This window comes from Apodemus sylvaticus, chromosome 9, assembly GCF_947179515.1.
Source record: "Apodemus sylvaticus chromosome 9, mApoSyl1.1, whole genome shotgun sequence".
Taxonomy (NCBI): domain Eukaryota; kingdom Metazoa; phylum Chordata; class Mammalia; order Rodentia; family Muridae; genus Apodemus; species Apodemus sylvaticus.
In genome coordinates this window covers 113,991,847-114,005,335 of record NC_067480.1, presented here as the reverse complement: position 1 = coordinate 114,005,335, position 13,489 = coordinate 113,991,847, and positions in this window count along the sequence as shown.

Sequence of the window (13,489 nt, the reverse complement as noted above, 5' to 3'; positions counted from 1 at the left end):
GGTTAGGGGGGAAGAGCTAAGTGTAGAAAAGAAGCTTCAGGACACAGAATCTCCTCTTCACCTGCCCACTCTCCAGCCCCTGTTTCTGTCTCATATTCTATGCCCTGTCTTTGAGATGAATACACCTAACATTTCCATCCTGTAGTCTCTGTGTCTGCACAGAAGGCAGTCAGGGATCTGCTGGGATAGTTTGGTTCCAGGCTTCCCAGGACTACAGTCATATGTACAAGGAAACAGACGGCAAGTCTCAAAAGCAGTTTCTTGAAGACCTGTCAAACCAGAGGTCTTCTAAGTCAGGGATATCATGGGGAGAAGGCCATGGCTCATGGAAGGACTGGAGGAGGCCAGGAGCCCCTGGTGCAGAGTCCTTTGACAGGTTATTCACACACAAGAACCAAAAAGCCAGCTCTCCTTACCTAAGTCCAGGCACACAAGGACATCAGCAGTGTGTTTCCTGGGATGGAAGACACTGAGCCTTCTGCATTCCATCTGTGTGTGGTATCCACAATCATGAAAGAGGTGGGTGAGGCAAGCAAAGGACCACAACACCTGGTGCTTACAAATCCACAAAATAAACAAAGATGCGAAAAAGGCACAAGTAATCTTTAGATTACATAAAACAGAAAAAAACACACTCGAAGGAACTCAGGGACAAGAAGAGAAGTGTAGTCCTAGGGAAATGTTAGTGATCTCCAAAATAACAGAGAGGAAACAATCTGATGTAACTCAAGGTAGGGCCTTTATTTTATTTGAATTATCTTGATCAGCTCCAAGGAACCACTGTCACTCAGGATGGTTGTGGTGGTTGAGGGCAATGCAGGAGCCAGAGCCAAGTCCTGGCAAGAAGGCAAAAGTCTCCGTTTGCAGATCCACAGTTCAGTCAAGTTCTGCTATGCAGTCAGTAGGCTTGAACTGCAATCTGAAGATGATTTCAAAACACATATAGGATTTTGTTTCTATGTATTCTCATTATGCTGATGGGCTGTGGTCAGATTTCATTAGAAACCAAGAAGTGCTCCTAAATGCCGACAGAAATGCCAGGTGCCCAGGTGGGAGAATAAATGAGATGAGCTGCACAATCTGCGGTTTGAGGTTGTTTCATGTTCTCTATGCACCCTGTTGTTTCTAAATGCTGAAAATTCATCCACATTCTTTCCATTGTTGAATGCATGGTGAGGCAGTCTTGACAAAGGCACCCTTTAGGCCCTGCATGTGTACAAAGTCAGCTGCCTTCCCCCATCGCCACCCACCTCTGGAGGTCTATAAACTGCTCTTTGCCAGAATCTCAAATGAAGCTGCATTTCTCTCTTTGTGAAGAGGCTTTTCCAGGACAGCATGGTCCAGAACACCAAAACTCTGCTCTCTGAGCTTTCTCGAGCTTGGCTTCCTTTTTGTAGTTGTTCCATGGCTATAGTCCTCTGTACACTTGTCCAGTGCCAGAAGATGCTAACTGATGGCTTCTCACTCACACATGCATGGTTTGGGGCCAGCTTTGCAATCCTGGTTAAGTCCATACTTAATCTGCCCACTCCTTTTTCTATAGTGCCAGGGAGACGTTAGTGATCTCCAAAACACAGACAGGAACTGATTGATGCAACTCACAGCAGGGTATTTACTCAAGCTAGTTTGCAGTCATCCCTGCTTCGCACAACCTTCACTCACGAAAGTTTTTTGTGTGTTGGGAGGAGAACCCCAAATGTCTATCAGGACAAGGCCTTATAGAAAGTTGTAAGCAGGGAGTCTATGTGTATGCTATTAATTGGAAAGCCTTTGTGGCCTTTACCATAGTTGTCTGGTGCTTAGAGTCATATCATAAACTTAATTTCTGTTCTCCTCTACATTGGTGGAGGTTAGGCAAGGGGTTGGTTTGTAACCTGTTGTGGGTTTGTTGGGGGAATGACCTGGAGTTGCAGGTCTTGTTGAAAGTGTAACCTGGAAATGCTGGTCTTGTTGGGGATTAGCCTGGAGACAGGGTTTTATTGGGGGGAGGGGCAATGTGGAAACTAATGCTAGGTACCAGCCTGTTACTTTACCTGTGTTTAAGCACAGGTCAGGTTCTCTAAATTGGATCTGAACTTAAATGATTTGGCATCTCATGGCCACACTGGTGGTAGTTAGAAAAAGAGCCTGGCCAATGAATAATTCTGGCCAGAAGCATGAATATGTTTTGGCCCCAAGCTCCAAGCCTGTGACTGCTTCCAGAAGGGGGCATGCAGGAGCTAGTACTGTGCACTGTCACAGTTCCCCCTGGTCATCTTTATCCATGAGTATTTGAGACTTGCTGACTATGAAATTTCTACTAGGTTGTCAATAATCTGAGTTGAAATCTGGTAGCTTTCAACTGTGAAGTTTTCAAACTTTATACATGATTTTGTTTCTAGGTGCTTTCGTTTTAATGACAGGATCAGACACTGCCAGGCAGGCCACAGTGGGATTGTGTGCGAACCCAAGATCTACACCCCATGTGCCTAGACACCAACCAAAATGCTTGGCATTAGAGTGTGAGTGTGCAGGAGATGTGATGCTGTGCTGTCAGCAGGCTGAGGCTAAATCATACCTTTGTTGCAAACACCATATTTGATTTTGTTTCTAGGTGCTTTAATTTTCAAAAGGAACCACACTTTTCCAGGCTGTAGTAGGATCCTTTGCAAAAGCCTAGAGTCCAGAAAGAGTGGAGCAAACATTGGACAGAACTCCTGGTGCCTATGTGCCAGTATATGAGAAATGAGATCCAGACCCAATTTCATTTTGTTTTCAGGTCCTCCCTGCTCACCATTGTTTCTAAGGGGTATGTTGAATCTCTACACTCTCAGTACAGTTGTCGTCCACATTGATTCAGCTCAGGGGTTTTTTAAAGTTCTCAAGGTTACTCCCTGTTTTCTGGTTATCTTATGGCCCAGCACACATGAGAACCAGGTATCTTAAGAAAGCCTGAATACTTATTTAAAAAAACACCATTTATAGCTGTGACCTAGGCTCAAAAAACAAAACAAGAAAACAAAACAAAAGGCTGAAAATTCTCAAAGTAAAATCCTCTGACTCTGGATGCAGTTGTCTAGTGTTAAACATAATAGGAAACTGATTAGACAGGCAAAGGAAAATGGATAATGTGCCAACAAATCTATTTGGGGTGCCTGGTTGAGAGATCAGTGTATCCTGATCTGTATCCACACCACAGTTCATTTTTTCCCTAGGTCCGTATAAAGAAGAACACAAATTTCCAGCATTTCAACACTTTTATTAAAATAACAAACATGAAATATCTGGCTGCAAAGACATAGTTGCCTTGTGAGGGCCTTTGCTGTAATACAGGAGCTGACAGACGATCCCCTGATTGCAAGTCTTAGCAGGCATCAGGGTTCCTGGGCCCCAAACAGAGTTCTGAGTTAATTTTTTTCACTTCTTCTTCTTCTGGTCGAAAGCCCTTTGAAGCCATGCCCAGTAGCCTAGATTCCTGGAAATGTCAGAAGCAGGATCCTGGTCAGTGCAGCCTCCACCATCACAGGTCTCAAGTTCCAGGCATTTCTCCCTGAGCAAACTTGTCGAGGGTTGGTCTGGCTCTGCTATACCTTTGTTTTTCTTGTTGTCCACATCTCTTGAGAACACGGGTGGCTCCCTTTGACTCTCACTCTTGAAGACCTCTGTGCCCTTCATGGCACAATTCAATCTGCTGCTGTGTCTCAGGTTGTCCAAACTCTCAAATACATAGTAAAAGGGGTATAGATCCCAATCAACAGTCCAGCCATCATCAAAGCTGTGGTTTGTCTCTCCACAGAAAGAAAGATGCTGAGATGTGGAAGACCCTGTACTCATGGCTGGCAAGTCATGACCACTTAGCAGTCCATGCACTTTGTAATCTGCTGTATTTTTGACAAAACTGAGACAGTAGTCCCTCAGATCCTTCAGATTATCCATGGAATGCTGAGGGTAAGTCCTTGACCTTCTCATATAAAGAAGTCTCCAGTTAGTTAATTATACCCTCCCAAGCATTGCACTCTGGTAAATTGGGTGTTAAATCCACAATACTAACATTTATTTGCATTGCCTAAGGAGGCAAGATTCTGCCCAGTCTGGTGGTGCAAGAATTTAATCTCAGCATCTATAGGAATGAAGCAGATTGGGGTTAGAAGCAGAGGCAGATGGATCTATAATCTCAAGGCCAGCCTGGTAGTCAGACCTATTTCAAGATAGCTAGGGCTATACAGGATACCTAGGCTCAAAGAACAAAACATGCAAACACAAAAGGAGTGAAGCTTCTCAACATAAGATGCTATTACTCTCGGTGCTGTAATGGTATTTAATTTAAAAATGAGCCAATACATTCCTCACCTACAATAACTGCAGGTGAAGCAGCCAGTCTGCTCAGTGAGGTCCTTGGCAGAGGCAGCAATCTAACTTTTTGGTAGGGTCAAGCCTGGCTATCAAGAATCTGGTCACTGCCTCAGACTCTCTAGAGCAGTCTGGGCCAATTTGAGCATTTCTCTTTCCTCACAAGACACTTACCATGTCTCCACAAGGTCTCCTTCAGAGATGCTCTCACTATTGCCTTTGAGGCAATCTCTTCCAACTAGTTTTCTTAGCACCTCTGCTGAGTTCTCTCTCTGCAATATGCAGGGGATCCATATTTCACACATGTCACACTACCCGTGGGACACCAGCTTTGCTGTTCCACAATCAAGGTGCCTCAAATTACCCAGAAGAACAGACTCGCAACACTTAATTAATTTGCCAATTAGATTTAAATATATTTTTAAAAACTTCAAGATGTCAATAAGGTAATAACAAAGACATCTCTTATAGTAAAAGTTCTATCCCAATAGTCTAACTTTTAGATATATTTACCTCTGATTCCATTTTAGTATGCTATGTCTCCCACTCATGGCTCCTGCATGCATCTCCCTGTGTCTCTCTCCCTAGCTCCTCCTCCTTACTCCCTTCTAATCACTAGCTTCTCACCACCTCAATGTAAATGGATAGGAAATATCTTTCAAGATCACACAATTGTCTAGAGTTAAACATTATAGGCAACTGATTAGACCGGCAATGGGGAAAGTTCTCGTAGGCCAGGGAGTCTATTTGGGGGTACCTGTTTTTGAGAGAAAAAGATCACATAAAACGATCTTTCACTCACTCTTTTCTGATAGGGGGATATATTAAATTGACTTACAGGATGCAGTCTGTCTTATTCCATAAGAGCTGGATAGGATGCTAAGTCCAAGCCAGAAGATCTCACTACCCGAAGCTGGATGTCTCAGCTGGTCTTCAGTAGAAGATGGAATCACAGACAAGCAAGCTCTAATTCCAGCTAAGTAATATGACTTAGTAACTAGGAGAGAGCAAGCATGCATTGTGAAAACTTGCTTCCTCTGTGTTCTTATATAGGCCTCAAGATGAAGGTGTGGCAGAAATTAAAGGTGTGTGTTCCATAATCAATCTCTGGATTAAAGGTGAGTGTCTTCCCCTGGGTGTGGTGCATCATGCCTTTAATCCAAGCACAATGGGAATGTATCATGAAGCTGAATCTCTGTGAGTTGCCTGGTCTACAAAGTGTATTACTATACAGCCAGTGGTATTGCAGACAAACTCTGGCTCATAGAAACAATACCAATAACAATAACACAGTTATGTGGCTTTCTTGATCAATATCCAGATTAAAGGCCTGTGTCTTTCAAGCTCAACGAGATCTGCACTGAATTGGAGTGTTCCTACTTCAAAGAACCTGATTGCCTTGTACAAATTAAACAGCAAATCCCTTGAAGTTGGGTCCTTAAATTTTGGATTTTGCATAATTCGTGATGTATTCAAGTAAAAGCGATTTTCAGAACAGCCATGGTTACACAGAGCAATACACTCTGTGGTCTCTATTCTTCTAGCCAGGAAATGAGTCTGGCCCAAAGGTTAAATGTTTCTTGGCTGTGAGCTGCAAGCCACTAACTACTTCAACTTGAGATTCGCAGCCTAGTTAAATTCCATTAGGCTGCCAACAACTACAAGCTGAAATTCCATAATGATTTCAAACCTCACAGGTGATTTTGTATCTAGGTGCTATCGTTTTGCCAATGAGATTAGATCCTGCCAGGAAGGCTGCAGTGGGATTCTGTGCAAACACAAGATCTGGACCCCATGCACCAACACACTGACCAAAATGCTTGGTATCCGAGTGTGAGTGTACAGGAGATGTGATGCTGTGCTGTCAGCAGGCTGAGGCTAAATCAGACCTTGATTGCAAACAACATATTTGATTATGTTTCTACGTGCTTTACTCTTCAAATGGAACAAGACTTTGCTAGGGAGGCTGTAGTGAGATCCTTTGTAAACCCATTTCCAGAAGTTGTGGAGGAAATCCTGAATGAAACCCCTGGTGTCGATGTGCCAGTATAAAAGAAATGTGATCCAGACACAATTTCATTTTTTTTTCAGGTCCTCTCTGTTTGCTATCATTTCTAAGTATCTCTGGGGTGTGTTGAATCTCTACACTCTCAGAACAGCTGCCATCCACGTTGACACAGCAGAGGGGTTTCTCAAAGTTCTCAAGGTTTCTTCCTGTGTGGTGGTTATCTTATGGCCCAGGACACATGAGAACCAGATTTCCTAAGACTGCCTGAAAACTTCTTTAAAAAAAAAAAAAAAAACACCATTTAGTCCTCTGACCTAGGCCCAAAAGACAAAAGAAGCAGCAATAAAACAGAGTGAAGCTTCTTAAACTAAGATCCTATCACTCTGGATGCAATTGTCAAGACTTAACCATTATAGGTGATTGATGAGACAGGCAAAGGATAAAGTGCTCATGGGTCAGCAACTCTCCTTGGGGATCCTAGGAGTAAAAGATCTTTTAAAGAGTATAAGATCACATAGAATGATCTCTCAATCACTCTATCATTCCTGAAAGGGGATATATTAGAATGACTTACAGGATGCAGTCTGCCTTATTCCACAACAGCCATATAGGAAGCAAAGTCCAAGAATACAGAAGTTCTCAGTTCCTGTGGCTGGAAGTCTCTGCTGCTCTTCAGTAGAAGATGGAATAACAGACAAGCAAGCTCTAAGCCAGCGAAGTAATAAGATTTACTATCTAGGAGAGAGCAAATGGACAATGTGAAAGCTTTCTTCCTCTGTGTTCTAATATAGGCCCCAGGATAAAGGTGTGACCCAAATTAAAGGTGTGTGTTCCAGAATCAATCTCTGGATTAAAGCTGAGTGTCTTCTGCTGGGTGTGGTGACACATGCCTTTAATCCAAGCACTATCAGAGTGAATCATGCAGGTGGAAATCTATGAGTAGCCTGGTTCCATAGACATATTGGGTTCCAAGACAGCCATTAGTCTTACAGAGAAACCCTATTTCATGATAACAACATCACAAAGTCCTGAGGCTTTCTTCCACCATATCCAGATTAAAGGCCTGTGTCTTTCAAGCTCAAAAAATTCTCATATCTCCTGTTCCTATAAAAGCAAACTGGATGTAAAATGTTGAACTGATAGAAACTGGGAAATATTTCCTCCCTGACTCTTTATGGACTCCTCTTGAGCCCAGGTTACACCCCCGTCCATGGTCAGTAAGTGGAAAATATAAAAATTCACAATATAATAGCTTTGAAATAGCCAGTTTGTGTCTTTGGGGTGGACAAACTAATGTACTAGAATCCTCACCTTTCAGGAATTATAGTCAGGAAAGTTCATTAAATTCACTGTGTCAGCATTTCCTGTTACAAACTACTGGGAAGCCAGGCTCAAGTGTGCCTGCTTCAGGATTTTTCACATCACTGTTCCATGAGTCACTGTGCCTTTCCCATAACCACATCTTCCTTGCTGGTTTACAGTGAGATGGAAAGTGATCTTCCTTTGGCCTCTCTCTCATTTCTCTAAGCTCCCCATTCTCACTCTCAAGTACACTCCTCCTCCATCTTGGACACATAAATATGGGTGAACTCTCTAGGGACTAATTGAAAGCCCTGAGAGCAGTGGGTGTTGTGGCATCACTGGAGACATCACAGGGGATGCCTAGAGCTCTCCAGGATACACTAGACTGTTCAGACAAGGGATTGTTTATGTCATGGGGAACAGGATTTTTCTTCCTGTTAATGCTCTCCCTTTACTGAACAGAAGCTGAGGCGCCCATCCCGGGAGACTCTCCTGGGACACAAATGTTGATCACCTCCATTTCAAAAGTCGCAGGTCTCAGCCACTGAGATTTGTCAATGTCAGAACAATGGGAAAGTGCTGTTCTTTATTTCCAAATGTGTTAGCTGTGGAGACCTGGGTCAGGATGGAGAGAAGAGCCAGCCCATCACATTGGCAGCAGAAGACTTGAGATGTACACTTTCTTCCTAGGCTTTGGCTGCATGAACTTGTTAGAAGGCAGTTCCAGGGTCACCTTCAGCATGTGGAGATTCAGGACAGGAGGGACGTTCTCAGGATTATCTTGCTTGGAGATGATGGCTGTGGACAGGGATCAGGAAAACAAGATGACTCAGATCTGACACTGACTGAGAGATGAAAACAAAGGGTATAGTATAATCTCTGTGTTACATCCTCTGTCAGTCAGGCTGTGAGATACAGATGTCCCTTGACACTCCCCACCAGATGTGCGTCCACATCTGTCAATGAACGTCAAATTCTACATGTCCCAAACAGCCCCGGTCTGTCTCTTAGCCTTAGAAATATGTACAAAAATGTTTTAAAATTGAATATTTTCATGGAAAATAATATATAAAATGGTACACATATTAAACATTTCTAAACTAACTGAAGTGTTAAGTAGAAATATTTTCTCATAAAATTGTAGATTTTCATTGAAAATATTTCTGAATAAAATTGAAGAAATATATAGAAAAAAAATCCAACAAAGAAGGAGAACTACAGGCCAATATCCCTTATGATGCAAAATACTCAATAAAATTTATGCCAATCAAATCCAAGATGATCACTCACTATGAGCAAGTAGGCTTCATCCCAGGGATGCAGAAATGGTTCAATATACCGGAAATCCATCTATTCAATCCACTATTCAAAAACTCAAAGAAAAAATCCACATAGTTATTTCATTAGATGCTGAAAAAGCATTTGACAAAAGTCAGCAACCTTTCATTCTAAAAGTCTTGGAAAAAGCAGGAAATCAATGCTCATACCTAAACATAATAAAAGCAATATACAACAAACCGGTAGCCAACATCAAACTAAATGGAGAGAAACTTGAAGCAATCCCACTAAAATCAGGGACTAGACAAGGCTGCCCCCTCTCTCCATATCTTTTCAATATAGTTCTTGAGGTACTAGCTAGAGCAATTAGACAACATAAGAAGATCAAAGGGATACAAATTGGCAAGGAAGAAGTCAAACTATCACTATTTGCAGATGGTATGATAGTATACTTAACTAACCCAAAAAAACTCCACCAGAGAAATCCTACAGCTGATAAACAACTTCAGCAAAGTGGCAGGTTATACAGTCAACTCAAGCAAATCAGTAGCCTTCCTATACCCAAAGTATAAGCAGGCTGAGAAAGACATTAGGGAAATGACACCCTTCATAATAGCCGAAAGAACAATATAAATATCTTGGTGTGACTCTAAGCAAAGAAGTGAAAGAACGTGTAACAAGAACGTCAGGTCTCTGAAGAAGGATATTGAAGAAGACCTCAGAAAATGGAAAAACCTTCCATGCCTGTGGATGGGCAGGATTAATATAGTTAAAATAGCCATCTTGCCAAAAGCAATATACAGATTCAACACAATCCCCATCAAAATCCCAAATCAGTTCTTCAAAGAAATATAAAGAGTAATTCTAAAATTCATCCGGAATAATAAAAAAACCAGGATAGCTAAAATTATTCTCAACAGTAAAGTACTTCTGGGTTAATCAGTATCCTGGACCTTGATCAATACTACAGAGCAATAGTGTTAAAAAATGCATGGTATTGGTACAGTGACAGGCAGGTAGATCAATGGAATAGGATTGAAGACCCAGAAATGAACCCACACACCTATGGTCACTTGATCTTTGACAAAGGATCTGAAAACATCCAGTGGAGAAAAGATCGCCTTTGCAACAAATGGTGCTGGTTTAATTGGAGGTCAGCATGCAGAAGAATGCGAATTGATCTATCCTTATCTCCTTGTACTAAGCTCACCTCCAAGTGGATCAAAAACCTCCACATAAAACCAGACACTCTGAAACTAATAGAAAAGAAACTGGGGAAGACCCTTGAAACAGGCACAGGGGAAAAGTTCCTGAACAGAACACCAATAGCTTATGCTCTAAGATCATAAATTGACAAATGGGGCCTCATAAAATTACAAAGTTTCTGTAAGGAAAAGAACACCATCAAAAGGAAAAAACAGCAACCAACAAATGGGAAAAGATCTTCAACCCTACATCTGACAGAGGGCTAATATCCAATATATACAAAGAAATCATAAGTTAGACCCCAGAGAACCAAATAACCTCATTAAAAATTGGGGTACATAGATAAACAGGGAATTTTCACATGAAGAATTTCGGACGGCTGACAAGCACCTTAAGAAATTTTCAGCATCATTAGTCATTAGGGAAATGCAAATCAAAACAACCCTGAGTTTTCACCTCACACCAGTCTGAATGGTTAAGGTTAAAAACTCAGGAGACAGCAGGTGTTGGTTAGGATGTGGAGAAAGAGGAACACTCCTCCACTGCTGGTGGGGTTGTAAGATGGTACAACCACTTTGGAAATCAGTGTGGCGGTTCCTCAGAAAACTGGACATGAGACTTCCAGAGGACCCTGCTATACCTCTCCTGGGCATATATCCAGAGGATTCCCTAGCATGCACTAAGGACACATGCTACACAATGTTCATAGCAGCCTTAGTTATAATAGCCAGAAGCTGGAAAGAACCCAGATGTCCCTCAACAGAGGAATGCATACAGAAAATGTGGTATATTTACACAATGGAATACTACTCAGCAATTAAAAACAATGAATTCATGAAATTCTTAGGGAACTCAATGGTACTGGAAAAATATCATACTAATTGAGGTAACTCATTCACAAAAGAACACATATGGAGTGCAGTCACTGATAAGAGCCCAGAAGCTCAGAATACCCAAAACACAACCCACATATCAAATTATTCCCTAGAAGAAGGAAGGAGAGGACCCGGGTCCTGGAAAGGCTTGATGCAGCATTGTAGGGGAATACCAGGACAGAGGAGGGGGAGGGGATTGATTGGAGAACTGGTATAGGGAAGAGGACTTATGGGACTTAGGGGGAGGGGGGAACCTGGAAAGGGAAAATCATTTGGAATGTAAACAAAGAATATAGAAAATGAAAGAAAGAAAGAAAGAAAGAAAGAAAGAAAGAAAGAAAGAAAGAAAGAAAGAAAGAAAGAAAAGAAAAGAGAGAAGAGAAGAGAAGAGAAGAGAAGAGAAGAGAAGAGAAGAAAAGAAAAGAAAAGAAAAGAAAAGAAAAGAAAAGAAAAGAAAAGAAAAGAAAAGAAAAGAAAAGAAAAGAAAAAAGAAAAGAAAGAAAAGAAAAGAATTCTCCCAAGGTGCACTATATTCCTATTCTGGAATCAGAATAGACCTTAGCTCAGAAGTTCACATAAAAAGACACTCAAAAAACCCACATACACATAACTGAAATTATAAAAATTTTAGTTCATTTTACAAAGAAACATATGGGAAAATTGGTTTCATTTTGTTCCATTCTTTTTTTTCTTACATTGTAAGAATATTTTAATTATGTATTTAACTTGACTTTCAATTAATTTAGAAATATTTTATGCCTTCCATTTTATATGTAAAATGGTCCATGATAATCTTGAATTTTAACTTGTTTTTCTATATAATTCTTAATTTTTTCATAAATATTTCCATGTAACTCTTTGACTTTTTCATAAAATACTTCTACCTTCTTTTTCAATTAATTTAGCCATGTATATAGGTCTACTTTTTTATCTGAATAATGTGCCATGAATATCATCAATTTTAACATGTTTTCCTGCATATTTTTTCAATTTCATCAGATTTATTTTCCACTTAAATCATCAATTTTATCAGAAAATGTGTATACATCCTCCTTCAATTAATTCAGAAATGTTCTTCAAGTCAACCAATTTATCCATATTATTTTCCATTATAATCTTCAATTTATCAGTAAGTGTTTATACTTCCACTTTCAATTAATTTTGAAATGTTTTTGATGACAAATTATTTATGTTATTATCGAAGAAAATCGTTAAATTTAACATATTTTATATATTTCTTCAATTATACCAAACAAAATTTCCAAGTAAACCTTCTAGTTTTTAAAAAAATTTTCTACATCATTACTTAATTAGTTTAGGAATGTTTTTATGCCTACCATTTTATCTGTATAATTTTCAAAGAAAATTGTCAATTTTAATGTGAATTTCCATATATTTCTTCATTACTTTAGAAATATTATCCATGTATTTTCATTTATCAGAATGTATTTTACTTCCCTTTTCAATTACTTTAGGAATATTTTATGTCTACCATTTTATTTGTATAATTTTCCATGAAAATTGTTAATTTTAATATATCTTTTTATATATGTCTTAAACTTTGTGAGAAATATTTTCTGTGTCAGCAAATGTATGTAATCCAACTTTAAATCAATTTAAAAATATTTTCAATATTTTTATCTGTGTAATTTTCCATTATAATCTTCAGTTTTGACATGTGTTTCTGTTACATGTGTTGATATAGTTCATCAAATTATCAGAAATATTTTCCATGTATCTTCAATCTTATCAGAAATTTATTATACTTTCTTCTTCAATTAATTTAGATATATTTTCAGTCAAAAATTTATCCATTTTATTTTCTATTATAATCTTCAATTATCTCATAAATTGGAATAGTTTTTATGTCAACCAATTGATGTATTATTATCCATGAAACTTGTCAATATTTTTAAAGTTGTCAATTTTAACACTATTTTCTACATAATTCTTCAATTTGATCAAAAATAATTTCCATGTAAATCTTCAATTTTTCATAAAATAGTTCTACTTCATTTTTTAAATTATTTAGCAATATTTATTATGCCTGCAATTTTCTATGTATAATTTTGCATTAATATTGTCAATTTTGATGTGTTTATCTATATATTTATACAACTGTATCTGAAATAATATCCATGTAATATTTTCCATTTCAATTTTACCAGAAAATGTTTATACTTCCTCCTTCAATTAAATTAGAATTGTTTTTCAAGTCAGCCAATTATTATTCCATGAAAATCGTCAATTTTAATGTTTTTATATATATTTCTTAAATTTTATCAGAAATGTTTATAATTCACTTTTAATTATTTTGTGATTTCTTCATTGCTTCTGATTTTAAGTCTTAGTCTCTCTTGTTCCATTCCACCACCTTTTAAATTGTATTTTCTTCCATTTCTTCAAGTGATTTATTTTTCCCTCTCTAACGGCTTCTATGTGTTTGTCTGTGGTTTTCTGTATTTCATTAAAGGGATCATTTTTATCCTCA